This window comes from Vulpes vulpes, chromosome X (assembly GCF_048418805.1).
Source record: "Vulpes vulpes isolate BD-2025 chromosome X, VulVul3, whole genome shotgun sequence".
In the NCBI taxonomy this organism is placed as follows: Eukaryota; Metazoa; Chordata; class Mammalia; order Carnivora; family Canidae; genus Vulpes; species Vulpes vulpes.
The window spans coordinates 93,262,069-93,287,432 of NC_132796.1; the positions used below are offsets into that span (position 1 = coordinate 93,262,069).

At 36.5% G+C, this 25,364-nt stretch overlaps 1 protein-coding gene across 7 annotated transcripts in view; it reads right to left on the bottom strand.

Annotated features, from left to right (window-relative positions):
* TENM1 (teneurin transmembrane protein 1) overlaps window positions 1-25,364 on the bottom strand; it is a 796,092-nt gene that overhangs the window by 708,787 nt on the left and 61,941 nt on the right. For 2 of the 7 annotated variants that reach the window (XM_072744132.1, XM_072744137.1), the window contains exon 3: window positions 12,598-12,664. The exons of 3 other annotated variants lie outside the window; for them this stretch is intronic. The gene's annotated coding sequence lies outside the window, so the exon portion shown is untranslated. Of the gene's footprint in view, window positions 1-12,597; window positions 12,665-15,981; window positions 16,111-25,364 lie in introns of all 7 variants that reach the window. 2 more of the 7 variants (XM_072744134.1, XM_072744133.1) reach the window with 2 other exon arrangements.

Sequence of the window (25,364 nt, forward strand, 5' to 3'; positions counted from 1 at the left end):
GTCACCTGAGTTTAAATCTTGAACCTGCCACTTACCAGCTTTCTTCCTTGAGCAAGTTACTTAACATCTTTAAGGTTCAGTGGCATCCTTTCATCTGTGAAAAGGGCTTAATACTTTTTCCCAGTGTTTTTGTGGAAAGTAGATGGGACAACATTCAGAAAACTCTTGCCATGGTTCCTGGTACACTGTAGGAAGTCTACAAATCTGAGTTCAATTCCTCTTTCCCAGTTATTTCCAAAATTCTTCCTTAAGATGAACAACTCTGTGAAAGGCAAGTGATCCACAGGTAGCACAGCACTGATTACAAAAGCCTAGGAAAAGTGTGATCTATCTCTAACTCCATTCTTCCATTTAATATATTATCAAATATCCTTCACAAAGTTTTGGACCTCTTCAGATCCATCTCTGGCTGTGTAACTGGAGTCTACTCTTCATTAGTAAGAGCATCTTCTCCCATTTCAAAGGACCAACTCCCTCCATCCCCAACCATTTCTCCCAACTCACTAAAGGAAACAACCAATTTCCTCACGTTAGAAAAAGTTTTACATTATTAAACCGAGTAATACTAGCAAACAGAATATTCATAATTGGATGACTTAATCTATAACTACCTCAAGGATCAAATAATTAAAAAGAAAAAAAAAGAAAAGGAAAAGCCCTTCTAAAAGTTTTTCTTTTAGTTGTGGAAGACCCAAATGCAAAAATGTGAAGAATTAATAGTTGCTTTCTAGCAACAACTATAGACTAAACTTAACTAATTCAATTTCTCTGTCAGTAGCAATGATAAAGAAGCTATATTATTTATCTTCTACACCAAATCTATAAAAATAATCCTGTTGGCTCTATTTCCAAGATATTCACATCTGTTCATTTCTCTACATTTTATGTGAAGATTGATATTTTCCTGGGGGCATTTCCAATGGGCCTTAGTTTCATGATCTTTGACACAGAATAAAGCCTACCTTGTAGGGCTGGTTTGATGACTGAATTAGATTGCACTTGTGGCCACATCTGTGAGCATAGGACAAATAGATGAAGCTATTTTTGGCAATACAAAGGCAATTTGGGGCACATAGAATCTAAGAAAGGGGAACTAGAGAATTCTGTAGGCAGTGTTATCTGGTGGATTCTACTCTGGTGGAATCCAAAACATTATTCACATTGCACTACAAAGACTGCCTTCCTAAGGATTCAAAGCCACCACACATAGTCTCTGTCCCTTGGACATGTGCAGAAATCACAAATCTCTAACTCACTTATTTCAAAATTTCCTCAGACAGGAAAATCTTCCATTATCCTGACATCTCCTGAAGAACAGGCTGAAATTAGTGACACTGCAGGGTATCTCCCATGAATTCCTTTTGAGATGGATGCCTTCCAGGGGATATTTCTCTGTCTGCCATTTAGACACATCCCCACCTCAACAGCTGTACCTTCACGCATCAGTCATTGGGCTACTGCTGCAAAAAACTGCACGTATCTACTCCAGGAAGATTCATGTTGCCTTTTATTTCAGGGGGAGTTCTTTTTCTGGCCTGATCCCCCAATTCTAGAGATTTACAGATAGGCCCCTTGACAGTTTTCCTCACCACTACAGCTCCAAGGCCTAGTATGCTACTATACTACCTGGCACAAGCAGGTATAAAATACATAATTGTTACATTTTGAATGATTTAATGAATACTTACAGATATGAGAAATGGCAATTTGTAAAACTCTTTAGAATATGAACAAAAGAAACAATCTTCACTATGATGCAAAAGTACCACTGGGGGTAGGAAGATCTCCTTTATGAGCTGTGCTATAAAATGGGTAGTTGACATAGGGAGAAGGGGGAGGATCACAGAAATGCCAATTAGTTAAAATTCTACTTGCTATAATTCTGCAGCTACTTTAGACACAACGATACTCAGGAAACTAGCTTGGGCATCAGTGCAACTCCACGCTTTATAAATATGCTCTGCATCAGTCAATTCTCTATTTCTAAATGTTATGTTGTAGGTTGGGTCATGGTCCTACATTTAGTTAATCTGAGGTTAAAGATTTGCATGGCTGGTTATACTAATTCAGAGTAATCAAGTATCGATTTTGTCTTTTAGCAACAGTGAAATAACAATTGTCGGCTTTATCTGGTGCCCTGTGTCTTCTTGAATCCCAGAATAATCAGAGAATAGTTCATTTAAACAGCTGCATTGTGATGCATAGTTGAAATATTATTCCTAAATTTGAAAACAAATAAGAACTCAGTTCATCATTTACTACAATCAGGAAGGTTTTGTTTTAGAATGTGAAAACTCTAGTTGAAGGACTTCTCACTACCTCCGCTAAGTTCTAGCACATGTCACATCTGAGAATACTTCCAACTTTAAATGAAGCATATAGCCCAAGCCTTGGTAAGACAGGAGCAGGAGATAACCTCTCGCTGCTCCTGCTGCTCCCAGTGCATGGCTCTCTCTCTGGCTCCTAGTTGACAGCGGAAAAAAGCCCCTCCTTCACGGTTTCTCGGGGGCCCATTATTAACACCATTCCATGTTCCAGGACAATCCAATATAATGAATTCACACTATGTACAAGGCTCTCAGATAAATTCTGGTTAGCAATTAGCTTGTAGAAATTAACCAGAGAGGTCTCCATTCTCAAGTAGCTGATTGTCCAAAAGACATCAGAACAGTTAAAACAAAACGAAACAAAACAACAGAAACAAAAACCCCTTACATAACACTAGGAAGCTTATGTTATTTTAGCAAGGAAAATTATAAAAAAAAAAACTTCTCAAAGAAAGGAGCATTCCATCCTTGATACTCTTCCTTTTTAACCTTTACACATCCCCCTGAACAATTCTGTCCATTATTAAACCTCCTATTATTGCCATTATCCTGATGGTTCCAGATCTATTATGTCTAGTTCTGGCCTCTCAAGCTTTATTTATAACTGTCTAGTGACTACCTTCAGTCCACTGGAAAATCTTGAAGTTTATGAAAATTCATAATGCTCCCTGCCACTCCTCTCCCTCCTAAATTCCCCATCTCTGCTAATGGGTTTACCATATCCCCAAACCATATCTCCCAAGTTTGAAACCTTAGAGTCATTCTCCATGCCCCACTCTACTTCATCCTTCAACACCAAAACCTGTCACCAAGCCACATTAACACTTTCTACCTAAGAGGATGCCTCAGAGTCTACACTCTCTGCTCTATATCCACCTCACCATCACTACCTCATTTGCTCCCGTTTATGGATCCTGTGGTCACACAGACCAAGGTTTGAGTCCTGGCTCAGCCATTTCCAATTGGTGACCTTGGGCAATTATTTAATCTCTGCCTCATTCTCCTATAAAATGGGGATAATAATATTTCTAATACCTCATATGGTTGATAGAAATCTTTGAAAAAGGCAATTAATGCACAGGATTTTACACAGTGCCTAGCACATAGTAGGTAGTCAATAAATTATAATTTGTTTACTGTTGTAATATCATATAGTCCACAAACTACCACCAGAGCCTCATTTCTCATTGTTTTCCACTTCTCCCACCCCAGTCCTATGCTGAAGCCTCATTAGACTTTGTGGGATTTCCTGAACACACCAAACTCTTTACATCTCTATCCTTTTGTGTCTTCTGTTCTCCATGTCTTTTTTTTTTTAAAGATTTTATTTATTTATTCATGAGAGACACACACACACACAAAGAGGGGGGGCAGAGACACAGGCAGAGGGAGAAGCAGGCTCCATGCAGGGAGCCCAATGCAGGACTCAATCCCAGGTCACCAGGATCACACCCTGGACCGAAGGCAGGAGCCAAACCACTGAGCCACCCAGAGATTCCCCTGTTCTCCATGTCTTAAATGCCCTCCCTGTCTTACCATTACTCAGTGCTCTTGTTCACACTGAAATTTTATTTTTCTTTTCACATTGAAATTTTACACGCCTCAAGTTCACACTCAAATGTTACTGTATTAATGAGTGATTACATACTTCAATTTGTCACTCTTCCCTCTATGTTTCTACAGAATCCACATACACACATGCATGCACACATATACATACACCTAAAAAGGCAGTATCACATATTATAATTTTAAAAATTGTTTGTTTTCATGTCCACTTCCTCTATTTGTGATAAAGTCACTGAGGAGAAGGTCACAATAGTCTTCATTCCTAGGGTAATATCTGGCAGAGTTGCTAGTCTTTTAAAGAAACAGATCTAGCCAAAATAATCTGGGCCTACTTCATGGAAGGTTATTTCAGTGGGAGAGGGAAATGGAAAAAGAAATGTTGTTTTCTCTGATCTAGCCCTCTTCTGTCTAAAATGACAGCATCTCCATCACCCCACCATCAGGCTTCTCTACAATACCAGACCTCTCTATCCTCAAACAAGCCTTCCAACCTATTGGAGAAACAATGGCATCTACTAATTGAGCTTGAGTAAAACATTCACGTAGAGGTATAGGGAGGAAACAGCCTCAGATTATAAAGGGCTTTGAGTATTGGGCCAAAAAGTTAGAACTTTAGCCAGCAGATAACAGGGTGCCACTGGAGACTGACAGGGCACAGCAAGATCCAAAAGGTATTTTTAGGAGATTGCTGTGATGGTAGTATATAGGATAGTTTGGACTGGGAAGGGACAAGAAGTATAAAAGTTTACTAAAGAAAAAAGCTAATTGCTAGAGTGACCAAAGAGAAGAAGAAAAGGACCAATGTTTGTGGGAACATTCTACATGGCAGCCACTGTGGTCAAAAGCAATTTACATACATGATCTCATTCAATCCTAGCAATAATCATATCTATAAAGTACTCTCATTAACTCTGAATTGAGGAAGCAATGATTTAGGGTTGATAAATAACTTGCCAAAAGCAAAATGAAAGTCAATGGAAGAGCTGGGATTCAAACACAGGTCTGCTTAAAGTCTAGATTGCAGGGATGCCCAGGTGGCTCAGCAGTTGGGCGCCTGCCTTTGGCTCAGGTCGGGATCCGGGATCAAGTCCCACATCAGGTTCCAAGCGAGGAGCCTGCTTCTCCCTCTGCCTAGGTCTCTGCCTCTCTCTCTCTCTCTCTCTCTCTCTCTCTCAGTCTGTGTCTCTCATGAATAAATAAATAAATCTTTTAAAAAAAAGTCTAGATTGGATATGCTCAACTAACTTACCCTGGAGGCATTTAAACACTGAAACACAACAAAATGAAAAGGCAACCTATGGAATGGGAGAAAATATTTGCAAAGCATCTATCTGATAAAGAGTTAATATCCAAAATATATGAGGAACTCACACAACTCAATAGCAAAAAAACAAAAACAAAAACAAAACAAAACTGAGTAAACAAAAAAACCTAATTGAAAACTGGGAAAAGGACCTGAATATCTCCAAAGAGGACATAAAAATGGCCTACAAGTATATGAAAAGGTGCTCAACATGACTAGTGATCAGGAAAATGTAAGTCAAAACTATAATGAGATATCATCTCACACCTGTTAGGATGGCTATTATCAAAACAACAGATGATAACAAGTGTTGGCAAGAATGTGGAGAAAAGGGAGCCCTTGTGCACTGTTGGTGGGAATGTAAATTAGTACAGCCACGATGGAAAATAGTATGGAGGGTCTTCACAATATTAAAACAGAACTACCTTATGATCCAGTAATCCCGCCTCTGGTTACAAACCCAAAGTAAAAAAATCAGGATCACAAAGAGATATTTGCACTCCCATGTTCACTGCAGCATTACTAACATTATTTCAAGATATGGAAACAATCTAATTGTTGATAGATGAATGGATAAAGAAAATGAGTATATATGTATGACACACACATACACACACATAATGGAATATCGTTCTGCCTTTAAAAAAAAATCCTGATATTTGCAACAAGATGGATGAATCTGGAGGAACTTCTGCTAGGTAAAATAAGCCAGACACAGATAGATAAATACTGCACAATCTCACTTTTATATATGGAATCTCGAAGAGTCAAACTCTTGGAAGCACAAAGTGGAATGGTAGTTGCCAGCAGCTGGGGTAAAGAGGAAATAGGTAATGTTGGTCAAAGGGTACAAAGTTTCAGTTATATGAGATGAATAAATCTGGAGGTCTGACATACAGTAATGTGAATATAATTAAAAATGCTGTACTGTATACTTGAAATTTGTTTGGAGGGTAGATCTTAAGTGTTCTCAGCAAAATAAAATAAAATGGTAACTATGTGAGGTGATGGGTAAGATAAATAGCTTATGGCAATTATTTCACAAAGTATATATCAAAACATCAAATTGTATACCTTAAATGTATACAATTTTTATTTGTCAACTATATCTTAACAAAGATGGGGGAAAAACAAACAACACACCCTCCTTCTAAGTGTAAAGAAGTCATAAACAGAAGAGTAGTGTATGATTCCACTAATATGAAATTCTAGAAAAGACAAATCTAATTTATAGTGACAGAAAGCAAATCAGTGATTCTGTGGCACTGAGGACAGGGAGAACCAACTAGAAAAGGGCAAAAGAGGACCAGTCTTAAGTGGTGATGAAAACATCCTTAGTCTTGAGGAGTGGTGATGAGTCTATGGATGTGTATATGTATATTTGTCAAAGTTCACCAATGTATGCACTAAAGTTAGGGTACATGTTATTGTATGATAATTACACCTAAATAAACTTGATTTAAACAAAAACATGCTTTCTAGTTCCCTCAAAATTTGTTGCTCAAATTTTCCATTTTAAATTTAGGAGTTAATTGGAAGGAACACCAGGAGAATTCCTTTTAAGTGAAAAGGGATTATGTAAAAATATCATAATACTTTAATCATAAATATCATAAGGTTAGAAATATTGGGGTTTCCCTTTTTGGGAACCTCACAATTAATAATTCTTATTATTTGCTGTTTTTCCCCCCCATGGTACTGGATCCAACACGTTCTATTCATATTTTCTTCTGTACTATCCAAAACAGAACATAAAGAGCATCTGACCCAAGACAGGTTTTCTCATCTAATTGTCCAATATACTTGTTAGGGGTACTTTGACTTTAAGGTAAGAAATGCAGAATGCTTTCCAAGTTTGTTAATTAATAGCATCCCTAGACAAATATCTTCTTTCTGCTGTGCCTGATTACTAAATCTCTCTGCTTCAAGGCAACAGATGGCTTAAGTTCTCCCAGAATTAAAAAGGAAATAATCTAGAATTCCTTGTGATTCAAGGGACTAAATTTAATCAGGTTATCCTATTTTATAAGCTACAAATATCCTAGAAAAAAATGCAGATGATCAAAATGGAAATGAATGGTTGCTATCTTCTAATCATGTGAGTGGTGTGTAATAGTCATTATAGTATACCAGTTGATGACATTCTGCTACCATAAAATCAGCATGCACCATATCCAACCAACACCTCTGTCAGTCTTCCTTCATGAACTTTATCTCGTAACAGGACTCTTCCTCTCTAGACTTAGAAAATAATAGAAATCACAGGGTTCCTTGAGCAGTCAATACTTCTGATTCAAAAATAAGACCAAGTAACAAAATCCTTTCCTAGAAATTTGATCTTAAGGTTCACTTGGTTCAGAGACCTTTTCAGATTAACCTGGACTATATCAGATCTGTGCACTAACAATATTTAAATATCTGTCAAAGCAATATTTAAGACTGTTCTTCTTTACAATCAGTTGTATGTCAGCATATCATAGGGTCCCCTCTAGACTGAAAACCATCTACAGGGAGGAATTGGAATGTCTGCATCCATTATATTATAAAAACACATTGCTCATAGATGTTCAACAAATGCATAATTATTGACGCTATTTTAACATATGCCTGTTATATAGGATATGCAATGCCGACATGGCCTTATAAAATATATCACCAGCTTGTTCCACATTGATGTTTTCTATCATCAATCTCCTTACTCAAATCTTTGTCTATTACTATATAACTATAGTCAGGTAGGTTACTTGCAAAAAATAGAGCCTGTTTTTTTATACAAATATCTCTTCAAATCTGTCACACCTTTCCTATAATGGCATGAGTAAATTGTATCTTTTGCAGATGTTCTGGTCTTTTTACTGCTTCCAAGACGTTATCTTTGGATAGGGATTCATTTTTAGTTTGAAAGCCCATTTTCAAATAGATATTCTTTATTATTTAGAAATATCTTAAAATCCTTTTGTTATACAGTTGTAGGATTTTTACTTGTCTCATAGCATAGAAGCAGGGAATCAAAATGAAAGATCAAGGAAGATAATGCCCAGCTTCTTATACCAACTGCATACATCAGTCTCCACTCTACCCCCATCTACCAATGTGCACACATACAGACATAAACTCTGTCCTGTAGCACAACTATCTACCACTTGGTGTTGTAGTAAAGAGAGGAGACAAGTATACCAGAAAGAAAAGAAGAATGTACTTGACAGTTTCAGAATGTAACAAGGTTTAAACAACAAAGTGTTTAAATATTCAGATTGTTTTAGATCAAGCAGTATGTGAGGCAATCATCCTCATCCTATCTTTGAGCCTCACTCCATCTTTGCTCTGTATGCCAGAAGAGTATGAGATGACAACAAGCTCAGAAAAGGGGTAAAGGATGAGATTGGGGTTGGGCACTACCTAGCATCCACATGATATAAAACTAGGAGCCCCATGCTTATCACATAAGCTTTTCGCACAAAAGACTATCAGTCATAATTCATTTCATTTGCTGAATAATCAAATTATCTGATCTCTTAAAGTTACAACAGTCATGCTTTTAATCTCTAGTGAAATGCAGATTTAGGAATGTAATTGTGGAATTTGTCTTGTTTTCCTGCAGAAGTTTTTTTTTTCTGAAAATATTTTTTAAGTGGCTTTGTGATTTTGGTACGTTTCTTGATTTTGCTAATCCCATAAGACAATGGGGATGAGCTATGAGAACAATTCCTTTAACAATTTCCACAATAGTGCTCATAAATTATGAGGTAGCACTCTTTCATAATAATGGTTTTGGGGATAAAATCACCTCTCCCTTGGAGATTAACTCAATTGTATAATTTTTTTTAAATACTTACAGTTTTTATGACTATAAAAGCAATATATTTAATAAAAAAATAAATTCAAATATGAGTAAAGTAGGAAGAGAAGGAATCATGCAGTCTGGGTGGTAGAGACAGAACTAGGTTTGGAGATGTCTCATAAGATAATCTTCGGAAGATGAAAAAACTGATTTTATATTTGATTGGATTATTTGGAGGTGGTTATGTCAATATGCCTCTCAAAATGGTCATGTCAAACAAAGCTAGATCAAAATGCTCTGCTTTGAGAGAGAAATTAGTGAAACACAAAAGGAAGGATGTAAGGTAGGATGTGGCAACGGAGGCATGCTCTTAAGAGGTCTATATAATTTTGATCAATATTGGGGAAGCTATCAACAGGATCCGATAAGCAGCTGCATGGTAATTGAGATTTAATTCATTTTTAAAATAAATTTCTGCATCAGATTATAAGATGTTAATAAATTATATTTCAAAATGCTGAATTATATGCACAATACATTGATTCAATAACAATTTGATAGCTACCCATTGCCAGGCACTGTTCACCACCCTTTTCATGTTAAATCATGTAATTATCACAGCATCCCAAAGAAGTAGTTAATATCCCATTCTGTAGACAAGAAAGCAATGGGCTCAGAGAGGGTACAGAATTACAAGGTCAAATGGACTGAGAGGGTTATCATAGGTACTGAACACTTGATTTGGTGAAGAAATAGAAACTTATTTTGCTGTACTTTCTGGAATAGTTATTGTTTCTAATAAATGCTACAGTCATTTTTAGGGTGAACCTATTCTTTCTGTAATTCTGCAAAAGGAAGTATCATTTAGATTAAAAGTGAAAGAAATTAAAAGCCTTGATTAGTAGCAAAAATAACTGGCATGCATTTATACTGCAAGATTTCTACACAAGTAAAATGATACAATTGCTTGCCATAGTCATTGGGTTTTTTCTTCACAGATATATATCAATATTAAATCACAATGAAATAATTGATTATATTATAACCTAAAGCCAAAAGTATATTATACCCCTGAATATATTTAATGTAAGCTGTCTTTTTAAATAGTAATTTGCATCAGAATATCTTTAACAGTCCTCACACCAAGCAATAGATAGCTCAAATCTGAAGTAATATCATTTTTCAATTTCAGTAATTGGCTTATTTTATATATGATGTTGTGGAAAATAGAAATTCTAGCTTTAAAAACCATAATTTTATGAATGTGGGTGCAAATAAGTTTATTTTTTCCATTAAATACTGTGTAGACTGTTCTGAGATGTAAATCATTATAATTTATAAAACACCATTAATCCAATAAACATAATTCTATAAATTCTGATATCACTCATGCATTTAATTTATTCTAGTGTCTTGGATAAAGCAATTTCATAAACTAAACACATACTTTTACCTTGATGAACAGTATTACACAGATTTATTCCGATGTGTTTCGATTTAGCCATTATTATCAAACATATTCTCCACATTTATTTAAAAGCTGTATAATGTGGTAGTTAGAATCAGGCAGATGCACATTTGAATATTGGCTCTGCCACTAAGTAGCTAGCTGGTGTGTCAGTGGAGAAGCTACATAACGTCTCTGAGGTTGGGTTGCTTCCTCCATAAAAATAGGGTTAAAAATAACTACCGCACAATGTTGTTGTGAAGTTGCTGTTAAATAAGTTTACATATATGACAGTGTTTGGCCCAGAGCAGACACTCAGTGCATGTAAATATATTTCCTTTCTTAAAATATTACATGATGAATTTGGAATTGGGTAGTTCCAAGTATTCAGTTAAAAAGGCTTATCTATGTGCTTTAATTTAACTACCCCATATAAGCAACCAATTCTCAATGTTGTTTAAAACCACAGTTAGTGTAAAAAAAAAAAAAACAAACAACTCTAGCTATTATTTGCCAGTTGTCACAAGATATGAGAATTTAGTGAAATGCTTTTTGGATAGGACCAAAAAAAAAAAAAAAAGCTCACGGTTTTCTTAAAAACGAGTATGAGTGTGCTTGTAGTTGAAGGATGGTAACAATAAAAAATGAATGCTGGGTCATTAGGTTCATCTTCTGGCTTTTCCATTGTTTAAAAAGACAGATAAAATAATAATTACACAAATCACTTGGGTGCTATGATGAGAGAATGAGATTAGGAAGGAGCTTTATTACCAGTCTATAAATGTGTCATAAAAGTACAAAGTCATTTTATTGCTTTTTCTATTTCAAGCAGCTGTCATATTAGTCATATGTGTTTTCTGCCATCCATGATACATAAGCATGTCTTTTCAGTATGCTCAACCAATTAACAAGCCAGGTAAGTAAAAGGCAGAATTTCTCAAGTCCAAATTCAAGGTTTGTAAGAGAGTAATGCAATTTTTTAAAGCCCATTAAAAAAAAGTTACTTGATTCATGTATATGTCTCTAGTGAATTGCAGACATCTTAGAGTGGAAGTAACTTAGCCTTTTTGACATTGGTGAATATTTCTATCTGTGGTCTACATAATAAACAGTGTCCTGGCATAAAAGTAATACTTGTTTTAAAGAATGAGATCAAAATAGTCCTTAATTTGTCTTTCAAAAGGACACTTCAACCCCTTCAGGGTAAATAACAGTGTTAAAGATGACCTGTACAATTAGAAACAAACTTCTGAATCATTCAATCATGTTATTGAAAAGGGTGGCCAAGATTTTGTTAAAAAAAAAGTCAAACTGATTATTAAAGTGTAATAAATGGTTGTTGAATTGCATTTACTCATATCTAGATAATTCTGGGTGAGACTGATACATATTCTACCTTAAATAAGTGTGTTCCTTTGATCCTGCCAAGAAATCAACAAATGGCCTCATCAGGTTTAGCTAATAACAGATTAGTGAGGAAATAACTTTAAACAAACATCCAATACAACTTCAGATTATTTTACACCTAACTCAAACAAGATTATTTTTAAAAATCACCATTTATTTTTTTTTTATTTTTTTTTTATTTTTTTATTTATTTATGATAGTCACAGAGAGAGAGAGAGGCAGAGACACAGGCAGAGGGAGAAGCAGGCTCCATGCACCAGGGGCCCGACGTGGGATTCGATCCGGGGTCTCCAGGATCGTGCCCTGGGCCGAAGGCAGGTGCTAAACCGCTGCGCCACCCAGGGATCCCTAAAAATCACCATTTAAAATGTATTCTTAAAACTCTCTACAAATCCAGTTTCATGATTAAGATTAACTAACCCTTCAAACAAGAAACCCTGTAAAAATAATCTCCTCTTGCTACATCTAAGCCAATACTTGTCTAACCTGTCCTATGTTCGTATTTCAAGAAAACAAGAGAGTAGCACTTACAGACCCAATGACAGTTTGAGGTGTATCTTTTGCAAGGCTTTAGATGGCAGAGTGCTTTAACACTGCCCAGCTGTTCTAGTTACTTCCATGTCTTAAATTTCCCCTTCACAGTGACCTTGATGTGCCCATCTAATGTACAGCTGCACTCTCTTGAGTAGGCAGGTTCCTCCCACAGCACAGTTAGTAACTTAGTGGTATAGAATCAATACATCAAGAGAATTGTTTGACTCACTTTGGAGGAAGGCAGTTCAACTTGACATCTGTAGTCACGATTCTTTACTTTCCAACCAACAGGAAACCTTAAAGCATATCAAAAGATCATTCAAATACTATGGCCACAGATAAATAAATCCCATCATAAGCACAGATGCCATCCCCACAGCATTGCTTTTTGCCCCATCTTAAACCAAAAAAAAAAAAAATGTATTTTTTAAATGGTTCATACTGGCTGTTTCTAAACTTTTACTTCAATGCACACTAAGCCTTCAGAAATAATTATTCATAGCAAACTAATTTATGTGTAATGTGAGTCTAGGAGATTATCACACTTATCTTACCATTTATTTGAAAATACTTTATTCCAGGAAGACTCCTTCTGTGTCACATTTAATTGCCTTTGAAGCTCCTGCCATTTGAATCTGTCTTCTGGAACATGCATTTCATCATTATTTTTTAGCCTTGTTACATCAATCACCACAACTGCTATAGAAGATTTCTGGGCTGTGAAGTGATAATTTGTTCCAGTGGTATTAATGAGGCAAGCAGTGGTCTGGAGGGAGGTGACAGCCCATTGCTTTACAGACAGCATCAGATTAAGGTGCTGGACTATATACGAGGCTTTAAGCATACACTCTAGAGCTTTTGAAGCATTTTATAACTTCCTTTATCAAACTTAACATAGAAGAGATACCTCCAACACCTTATCTACAATGAGCTAGGCATATCTAATCACCAAGGGGTGAGGGGAGCATTAATAGCGTTGCCCAACTTACCTTGAGTTACAGGCACATAAGAGAAACTTTGTACTGCTCCGAATTTGAAGGCTCCCTGATGCCTTATAAGCTCTGAATTGGTCTATTTCCATTACCATGGTTGTAATGGCATGTCCCTAGCCACAGAGGAGTCTAATTCCCTGAAGTGCAGCCAATGAAAACTTGTATTTCTGGGAATTAAGTCCCAGAACTAGGAATGCCGGTTTGTTGTTATAATACCATGCCCATGAATACCGCCTCTAGGAAGCAGTACATCTGGAAACAACAGATGGTACATGTGGAAATGGGGTGGATGGAGTATTTTAATACCCATACATCTCTAATTCAGTTCTACAAGTCTGATTTCAATGCTTTCTCAGATTATAGAGTATTTCAGAATTGGTAAAATAGGCCTTATCCAAACTATTGTTACTATCAACAGCACAGGATGAAAGCCTAATGTAATATCATTGTATATGAACTCTCATTTGACTATATATATATATATATATATCTATATATATATATAGATAGATATATATATATATATATATAACATTCTTGACTTGGCTTCTAATAATGGAACAGGTCAGTCCAGTGTACTTCCCTATCCCTTTACCAATAACCACAGAACACACATCTATTTTAAGATGAAACCATCCCACAGTGCTACTTTCCTTAATATAGGAAGGAAACATTTAAGCTTTTTCACACTCTGTCTAAACAGTTTATCTCCTTCCACCTTCAGAAGCTACCAGGACTATTACAGAAATTTCACTTAATATGGTAGGAGAACAGCTTTGCTAGAAAAATACTTCCTTCTTGTGCTTCAAGAAGGCTGAATTAAATTGTCTTTGAGAAATGTTGGCATTTTAGGAAACATACCATCTGAATGGTAGGAAAATAACTTTCAGAAGCTTAGAATTTCATATTCTGTACTTAGTGCAACTTATCTAGAATTAGGATAGTATTGTACTCTCTATCAAAAGAAAATGAACTCTCAACTACAATAGAATACTGGGGAAAAAATAGATGTTTATTGAAAATTCCAAACCAACCAATGCACCATTTAATGTGGTATAGTGGAAAGGAAGCCAAATCCAGGTGGCTATGAGGTCAACCCAGACCCAAAAAACAAGTGGCAGCTTACTGTAATTACTGTTTAGCACTATATTCGCTTAAATAAAAGGAAAGAGGAAATCTCCTATCCCTCCTCCCTGCCCCCTCACTTCAGGAACCCCCTAGCTCAATGGGAAGCATTATCCTAGACTTTGACCTTTCAACTTGTGCTCAATATGGACAAATGGATTCAAAATCTGAGATGAAACTACAAAATGTCTCTGGACAGTACAACCTCCTTTATAGTTATGTGGGGACAAAGATCCCATGTGCTTTCATATCACAATCATACCCTAAGTACATTCAAAGCATCCCTGTAGTTTATGCTAATTGAGGAAAAGACCCTGAAGATGAATGAGCTAGTATTAACATGTACATATAAGATGAAATATAATCAGAGAATCCAACACCTCCACTAAAGACTCGTTATTATTTTTTCTCTCTCCCTCCCTCCTTCCTTCATTCCCTTTTTTCTTTCTTGTTTCTTTATTTCCTTTATAAACAAATTAAAACAAAGTGTTTGATATTACTTATCCAAACATAAATGTTTTGCTAAAATATCTTTGAGGGGTGGTTCAAAAGTGTCAAACGTTTACCACAGTAATGAAATAATTCTCTTATCCTGAGTTCAGAAAGAACAGCACAGTGGCTAAAAGCAAACTCTGAAGCCAGAATGAGTTCAACAATAAATTACTAGCTGTGTTACTTTGAACAAACTACTCATCCTCTTCATGGGTAAAATTGGGACATTGATGGTACCTATCTTGGTGCATTATTGTGAAGATTCATTGAGTGAGTTAGAGATTGCTACAGCTCATCAATATCTGTATTTCCTTGCTCACCTCTTCCTCAATATATAAGAGGACTGCACTTCTTAGCTGTTAGGTTTAGCCATGTGATTAAATTCTTGCTAATGATTAATTGGTAATGTGCCACTTTTGGGCATGGACCATAAAAACCTCCTTATGCAATACTAACTCTCTTTAACCATCCACTGGCTAAATGAACAGACTCTTAGACTGAGAAGAGACTAGAGCCACAAGATGGAAAGAGCCTGGGTCTTAACTAATTATAAAGAAAAGAGTTCCTCTTACTGACCCTCATGGAACAGTGATAGGAATACCAAATATGTGATAAATCACCAAAATATTTGACTACTACAGTGAGATTACTCATTTAAAGTACCTATCACAGTACCTGGCAAACCCAAAAAAGAGTTCAATAAAAGTCAGTTATTATAAACTTTGCTGTCAGGGTTTGCTATGGACTGAATGTTTGTGACCCTCCTACCCCAATTTTTATGTTGAAGCACTAACCCCTGGTGTGGCTATATTTGGAGATGAGGTTACTAAGGAAGTAATTAAGGTTCAAAGAGGTCATAAAGGTGGGACCTGATCAGATAGGGCTGGTGTCCTTATAAGAAGAGACACCAGAGAGGTAGGCTTCTCCACATTTACAGGATGAAGAGGTCAAGTGAGGACACAGTAACAAGGCAGTGCTCTGCAAGGCAGGAAGAGAGGTCTTACCAGAAACTGAATTGGTCAGAACCTTGATCTTGAACTTCTAGCCTCCAGGACTGTGAGAAAATAAGTTCTGTTGTGTATGTCACTCAGTCTTTGGTATTTTGTTATGGCAGCTTGAGCATATTCAAAGTCCTACATGAAAGTATTAGAAACAAAATACTTGAGACAGTCTGTATTATGGAAGAGAAACTTAAGTAAGGTCTATCTCTGCTGAATATTCAACAGGAAACCTGAGATATTTTTCAAAGGTTATCGCTATCATGTATACTAGCCCTTTGCCATCAGAAAAACATTTCTATAATTAAGACTGGACAAAACTGAAATTTCTCTTCATCCCTGCTGCCCACCTCGACTGGTTCAGCAATTTGAAAAGAAATGCCTACACACATGCAAAATACACTAGCTTCACATAAAAGCAACAGCTCACCACATGTTTTGGATCTTGAAATATTATGATGACACCAGCTACATTCCATGAATACCCCTCAGTTTTCTTAGCTTCTTGGCTAATTACCTTATTGTTTGCTGTTCTGACCAGAGACCCAGTTTCTTAGGCCTCTGACTTGCTCCCCTCTGGACTTACATTATCCTTCCCCACCCAGCCTAAGAGAGGTTACATGGCATTTCAGATAATAGTGACTTGACTTCTCACTCCAGACTACCCTTCTGCCTCGTTGCTTAGAAGCTTCTTTTCCATCTCAGTCATCCAGCACCAAGGTTGACCCAGGCTCATCAGCGAGTCCCAGATTTCTTAGGCCATCAAACCATGTAATAAAGTGCTTCACATTCACTTCTCTATTTCCATTTTTCCTTTGACTGTCTGAAATTTAGTTTCCAGGGCCACAATACTGAAACCACTGACCTCCCAAAAGACAAGTCTAATGGCTTTTTAGCTTTCACTTTTCTTTATCCTTCTCTAAAGATGCTGGTACTGATGACCACTTCTTTAGCAAAGCATGCCTGGTTGGCAAATACCTTCTTTGTTCCTAATAGTAACATATTCCTTGATGCAATTTTATTTTATTCTAAAGAATTGCAGTGAGAATATTGCACATTTTGTTAAAAAAAGCATTCTAAAGGCAAAATCATTTGACAAATGAAATTATTTACTAGCATCATAGAACTCCTTATAGTTGAATAGAACTTCATATTTCACAGAGAATTTCTGATATATCACAATAATCCTACGAAAAGACAGGGCAAAAATTATTATATCAAGTTTATATATAAGGGATTTAAGCCTTGGAAATATTCAGTGCTTTGCCAAAGTCACCTAGCTGGTAAGTAGCAAAGCCAAGAAAACTCAACCCAAGTCTTCAAATGCTCAGTCTAAGATTCTCTTTACCACATCACAAGTAAAACTTTATTTATTTATTTATTTATTTTTACGATAAAACTTTAAAGGTAAACCTGCAGAGGCAGTTTGAATTTTTAAAAACTAATAACACAGAAATGCTACAAATTCAGTTATTATCATCATTTTATCTTTTCTTTCCCTAAGATATTACACAACTTCTCAAAACACAAATAAAAAATGAAATCAAAGAATAAAATGCCAGTAAATCGTAATGTTATCAATGACAAGGTTCATTATTTTGATTAATGATATCAAAATATCTGTTAGAACAGCTAACAGATTTGGCATAATTACTTAAAAATTAATTACCTTAGTTACCATCAAGTATTAAAATAGAGACTAATCTCCTTAGGTGACAGTATTTTATGTTTTAATGATTATCAAAAAATAAAATTAGACATGTATACTATAAAATGTTTACTCCGATCGTATCTTAATTGAATTTATTTTTTCTAAAAAGATAATTTTTAAATTCAAGTTATTCTTTACCTTCCTTTGTTAATGGTCACTCATCCATTCATTCAATAAACATGCACAGAATGCCCATTATGTACCAACCACTGTTCTGGGTACTAAGAATGCAATAGTGGATAAAACAAGGTCCTTGCCCATAAAGCTTTCATTCTGGGAGTCAGTGGAGGGGGTGGGTAGGGGAGACACACAATAAATAAGCAAGGAAAATATGAAGCATGTCACAACACAACAGGTGCTGTGGAGAAAGCAAAACAACATCCAGGGATTAGGGAATGATAGTGGAGTTAAGGCCCTCCTAATAAAATGGTATTTTGACAGAGATCTGTAGGAAGTAAGCTTTCAACCAATAAAACACATATGAATAAATTATTTTACTAATTCACTCCATTTTGTTTAATTTACTACTGGAATTTTTTTGAAATGGCATTATGTAAAAGAACAATAATCTTGTTTTACTATTACTAAATCCTAGACTGCCATGCTGAACACAAAGGATTTTTTTCTTCACAGGTTCCGCTTTAATATCTCATGGGTTCACATTTTCATGCATTCTTTCTATAAAATGACAGCCTTAGTGATGCACTGGTCTAAACATGCTTTTATAGCAATCCCTCACATTTAATATTAAGGAGGTCCTGCCACCTAGAGTATAAAGAGAACACTGTTTTGATTAAGGTATCAGCTGGCCCACTAGGTCAAAAGTCCAAATCCCAGAATGTGGGAAATTTCTACCTAGAACTTAAAAGTCCCACCTAGTCAACAGGAGTTAAATCTTCATCAGCTATCGTCCAACAGTTTTGTGTGTTGAACTTCAATACTCATGAGAGTAACTCAAGCTTAGAACCAGGGATTTCTGGGATCCCTGGGTGGCGCAGCGGTTTGGCGCCTACCTTTGGCCCAGGGCTCGATCCTGGAGACCCGGGATCGAATCCCATGTCGGGCTCCCGGTGCATGGAGCCTGCTTCTCCCTCTGCCTGTGTCTCTGCCTCCCTCTCTCTCTCTCTCTCTCTCTGTGACTATCATGAATAAAAATAAAATAAAATAAAAGAACCAGGGATTTCTCAGGTGGAAGGCATCTGGCTGGTTCTCCCTTAGAAAATGAGGTAGAAAAAAAAAATAAGTAAATAAAAAAGAAAATGGGGTAGAACCTGAGAATGAATTAGTACAAATGGTGATCAATCATTAGAGGAACAGCAAAAAAGATCCTATTTATTCTCACTTTTATAATAAAACAAAGGTCAACCCAGCAATCACACAGAAGATGAATTCATCAGGCTAACTGAACTTCATCTGGCTTAGAAGTTAGTTTTCCTGTACATCAAGACATGGCAGAGTCATTCTTCTTCCAAGGGCTGCACACAGTTGGTTACCTTTGTTGAGTGCTGCTGCAATGCACACCCATATGAAGCAACATCAAAGTTCATGCAGTGACTTGTAATTGAGTTAAAGCGTTCCATAATAGTTTAATACAGTTATTGCACAATTTAAGTAATTTTTGGCACATGATAATCCATGGCTTTGGAAATTCAAGATAATTAATTGATTAATTAATAACCATTCCTTATATCCCACAGGTCATGGAACTGCCTCAATTCCATCATTAAAGTCGCATAAACATATTGTGTTGCCTGTTATTTTTCATTGGGTGTACATGGCCTTAGAACTAGTTTTTAAGCTCCTTACAATTAGAGTGAGGACCAGATCTAGTAGATGTATTTTAAAACAGAGCTTAATGAAGGCTTGTCAATCAATCCCATTGACTGATCACATGAGGGTTTTTTGTTTTGTTTTGTTTTTTGTCTACAATGCAGTAACCTTAGGGGTTCAGAAAGGAAGAGTTGTTCTACTGTAGGCCACACTGTGTGGGGGGCATCTGAGACAACTGTTAGGTAGTGACCACATCTCTTATTATGGAGTTCCTTTTATCCTGCTTTTTAAATTTTGTCTTTCTTTTTTTTCCTTCACTGCCTTATCTTTTCATCTTCTACTTATACATATTGACTTTCCTTGGCCCTTCTTACCACTGCTCTTACTAGCACTTGGAGGCACTGTAATGTTTCAGAAACAGCATGAGCTTTGGGCCTACATGTCTGGGTGGTGGTAGTGGTAAATGATGGTGATGATGAGGAGGAGTATAAATAGCTATCCTTTTTGAGCACTTACTAGGAATACAGGACAATGCTAACCAATTTACACACATTTTTCCATTAAATATGCACAAAACTCTTTTGATTATAGGTACTATTATTATCATTCTTTCATAGATGGTGAAACCAAAGCACAAAAAGTTTGTTGGTCTCAAGTCCTTACTGCTACAAATTAGCATAAGCCAAAATTCAAACTCAGCTTCCTCTGCCTCCAGAGTCCTAATTCTTAACCATGATACTTAAGTGAGTTATTTTACCTCTCTGAACTTCAGTTTATTCAACTGTAAAACAAAGATGATAATATACCCTACTGATAATGGCATTATGAAGATCAAATGCACAGAGGGTACATTTGTCTCCCATTTCTCCCTCTCTTTTTCTTAGGAACCCAGGCGACTATTTAATTCTTCAGAACATATTGTCAAAAACTCAGGTAGAGCCCTGACTTTTTTGAACTGATTGCCCCAGAGCTCTTTGGAACCGTCTCTCCCACCACCTCACTCCTGCCCTCGGGGTTCCAAGTGATACTAATCGGCTCACTGCCCCAGACATCAAGATGGTCCTTAACACACGCACTGTAGCATAATGCCATCAAGAGTAATTAGCAGCTTGTTAAGCATCCCTTAAAGTCCTTGCCTCCTCCCCTCTCCCTCATCCAAGGGCTTATGTTTACCTTGATTCCAGAAAGGGCACTACTACCTGTTTATCAAATCATAGTGACACTATGCAAAAACAGTATTATTGTCCAAGCTGAAACCAGTGTAGTAGCCAATGTGTATCAAACTAAATGATGACTAGAGGTCAAGGTAAAATCCTGCAGCTAAAGGGGTGGCTACCTTTCCTCAAGAAAAATTAAAAATAAGTATAAACTGAAATTAAAAAAAAAGAGACTAATTTGGTACTTGCCACTGAACAGATTGACAAATCACCTGGAATTGACCACAATCTATAATCCCTTTCTGGGAAGTCTATTGCCTGTAGGACCTAAGAGAGAGAAGGGGGGAAAAATTCTACTCAGATGTCAATTGGTTTCCTCAGTTCTAAATGTTAAAAGCTGCTTTGATGAGAGTCAGCCTATATTGTGTATTTCACTGGCAAGAAAGAATCAAGAAGTCCAGATATGCTGCAACCCGGAGACACTAAATATCATTTGACCTTCAAATGAATGTTTATTCATATTAATGTAGTCTCAAAGGTAAAAATGACAAAAGCCCACTCCAGGATCCCAGTCTGTATTATAATACCCAGCATCTGTAGCAGCCTGCCTCACCTGAAGAAGCAGCTCAAATCAGGATTCCTAAACCAAATACAACAGAAATGTTTAAAATCTGGGCAAGGGAAGGAAAACAGATTCCCCCCATGGCTGTGTTACTAAGTGGACATGCCTTATTGGTTTTGAATCTGAGCTAAAGCACTATCTTCTTGCCGGATATGAATCCTGAACAACTTGTATGCTTGGACTTCACATCTGCCTGCACCCTCTTGCTGTGCTCGATCCTCTGGATGCAGTTCTCTAATCTACACAGACTAACCAGGCTTTTATTTTCTTCCCTATCATGCCTGGACTTCCCATACCACTTCCCAGCTCCCCTGAAATTTCTAGTTGTGACACAGATGCTTCGGTTTGGCCTAACAACCTGAGCCCAAGTTTGCTCACCAAGATCATGTATTATTTGCCCTTCTGCATAGTGATGCACAAAACCTGGCACTCAGTCTTAAACTTGAACACTCAGAGGGCAGAAAATGTGTCACTGTAGTTCTCTTGGCATAGCACACAGGCAGTTAAGTGCTTTTTGATTATGATAACTGAATGTACTCAAAAGTTCTCATAATGGAAACAAATTAAGTCACATCACAATGAAATTTATGAAGGCCTAGCAGATTAATACTACCTCAGAGTAGTGGATGAAAATGCCTTTCACCACTAGTAGAAATGAATCACCCTCAGCTTACAGGGTAATCTCTTTAAGAAGAGGTAGAAGAGGCAAGCCAAGAGGAGAAAAGAAGCAGAAAAGGCACTGAACAGCAAAAGCTACACAGAGACCTGCAGATTCCAACAGGAATCCTACGCCCACCACCTTCAAGATGCTTTATCGAGAGTCAGTTCAAATAGTACAGTTTCTTTAGAAAGATCAGGAGAAACAAATGGTCTTGGATGGGTATTCTCTGAACATGGTTACACAGTATTTTTATCACTAAAAGTTGCGTGGTTTCCTCCTTTGTATGACTTTTTTCAAAGTCTAAATTATATAATGCTCAGAGTGAAAAAAGATCATTCTACGTGTGCAAATGGTCTTTTAGCTCTCTGAGGATCTGACCATTTCTAACACAGGCCTACACAGCAACTTCTGCATTGTTGGCTTTCAAATGTTTTGCAGCAATGATTGAAAGAAATTGGATAGGAAGTTTAAAAATTAAAGTCCTCATTACGATGGTAATTGGTTATATGTAGGATTTTAGATTAACTGGACGACTACTAAATGATGTCTATCAAACCCTGGGGCTAATTAACTTCTTCCCCCCTCTGAATATGCATCACTTTTACCAACACCAAAAATTAGATAAAGCATGTGTTTCTGTAAGTTTATCACTGCATTAATAGGAGCTCTACAAGTGAAGCTATACAACAGAAACCAAAGGAAATTCTGGAATGAAGTTATAAACATTGCAACAGATGTTAATTTTCTTTGACTTAGGTGCTTTTCAAGGATATTAAAAAATATTGCTGACAGACTTTTACTCAAAAGAAGAATGTGGAGTGCACATGTCCCTGATCTTTCAGAGAGTTCAACTCTGGAATTCCTATATTCTTCTCCACAAAATTGATTCATAAGATGTATAAGTAATGTATTTAGTTTTTAGGCCTCCACAGATCTTATCCTATAAATCAGAAAAAAAAAATCTCTGTAAGACCATGTGACCCAATCTTTGGTTTGGCATATAGGACAGCCACAGGGCTAGGTAAATAGCCAGGAATTCTGTGGTAACAATATTTTAAAGATTTGAGATTCTAGGACACAGATGATTCAATTTGATTGAAGTTCATTTATATTCTTGTGGTTATTCTTTGGACCTTAAGGATGGGAAGTCAGGCTGCTAAAAACCTAAGTTTGAGAACCAAAAATCTTTTGTTGACAGCCTCCATTTAATTGGTAAACTTTAACTCTTAGTGGTAGGAAACAGGTAGGCCTTGATGGAATAGGAAAGGCTTCTGAAGGAGGCAACCAAGTTAAATACTAAACAGGGAAAGAAAAAGTGTCAAGGTCCTATAAGTTCAAAAACCATTCCTCGCATCTTTGTTATTAATATATTTTTTCTTTGTTATTAATATTTCTTGAACATTTACTATGTGCTCTTTATCATCCTGATATACGCTTTCATTTGCATCATCTCCTTGAATTCTTAAAGCAGTTTTACGAGGTCTATTCTATTATAATCTATTTCACAGAAGAGGAATCTGAAGGGTCACATATGTGATAAGTAGAAAAGGCAGGGTTAAAGGTAGGACTACCTGATTCTAAAACCTAGTCTCACAGTATGTCAAAAATGACTAGGAAACAAATCAGTTGAACCTGAAAACATATCCAAATCAGAAGTTATGTTTGTTTCAGTACTACTTTAAATAGGTCAGGGTTCCCAAAGTATTAGGAAAGCATCATATAGAAAAGAAATGTGGACCTTTATACAGTCAGACAGATGGGAGTGTGTAATTCAGTGCTTAAAAAAATTAGCTATGTGACTGAGGGCTAGTTCTCTGACTTGGCCAAGAAATACTTCCCTTATTTGTAGTTGGAGTGATAATACCTACCCTGCTGGATCATTGAGAAATTAAATGAGATAATGTATGTGAAGTGCCAACCAGTTCCTGGCACCTTGTATGCACCCAAAAAGTAGTCTAAGTAGTATTGATTATTATGGTGTACGGAGCCACAGTGGCCTGCAAAGACCTTGCAAGTAGTGTCTGGGCTGGTTCAATATGCAGATCACACAAAATTTGTGGGTTTTAAAAGTGTCATTTTGACCACTTTAAAAAGCAATAATAACATTTTTAAAATGAGGCCCAGTAAATAATAGCTCTGTACCCAAGCAACAGCACAATGCCTTTTTTTTTTTTTTTAATGTGCTGTACTAAGAGTGGAAGGAGTAAAATAAATGGTCTTTTGCCTCCAAGTAGTCTCTGGCATAAAGTCTGAAAATGCTTGAGAGAGACAGACACATTGCATGAACCAAAGGAACACTTCATTTCATTATTTAAGTTTGAAGGGATTTTTTTAGGCTTGAAGAACCCTGATAATTATCAAATGAAAAAGGAAAGGTCTTTTCCTTCTAAGATCATGTCAACCAGCCCCCTGGCTCCAGGCACACTTGCATGAGAACCATGCTGAACAGATGGCCATCGATTCCCCAGCCTTCCTTAGTAATTTGTGCAAGTGCTTGGCAACCTTCTCTGTCAGGGAGTGCTTCCTCATTATATAGGACTCTAGAAGAGTTACTCTACATCTTCCATAGATTATCTGATGCCACATTTATTTTTAAAAAGAGATTTTCTGAGGGAAGGTTATTAAGGTGTGTTTAATTAAAGCTTCTACCTTTCACTGTCACAAAAACATATAACTCACGATTAATAACTTGAAGAAATTTCCTCATACGGAAGGCCTGTCCTTGCCAATTTTAAATCACACATAGTTTTCTATTTTTATCTGTCTCTGTATAAAGTCCAGAAAGTTAATCAGGTTTTCCATCGCCCCTTCCTCTGTAGGTCTTCTCATAATCTCCTGCATTGAGATAGAACAATGCCCCTAAACTCAATTTAATAAACACCTTCAGGACATGTGCATTAAGAATCAATAATTAAATGCTGCCCCTTATATAAAGAATACTACTGACACACCTCAGAGAGAGCATGAGCTCAAAAGACTGACTGATTTATTTATTTATTTATTTATTTATTTATTTATTTATTTATTTATTGCAGTAGCAGAGATGGATTTTCAGTGGATCAGTAAATATTTTTCCCAAGGGTAGATATTTGTAAGCTACATATTTTAAGATTTGGAAAGCAAAGCTAGAGGAAGCAAAGAAGGCAAAATGAATTTAGTAGAACATGGCTCGCTTTAGCACATAAATCCCCAATCTTCATTCTATATGACTAACATCCTTCTCCCTTTACCTTGGCCTCTCATTGTGCCTTGGGATTCATTTCCACTTGTTTAAAAACATTAAGCGTGGACATGCAACAGTATGGCTGATGAATGAATCTCGCAAATATCATACTCAAAGATTCTAAACTCTGATTCCATTTATATAAAGTAACAATGGGCAAAACTAATATATACTGTTAAAAGGCAAGATGGTAGTTAACCTTGAAAGAGTAGTGATTGGAAGCCAGCATGAGGGGAGCTTCCAGG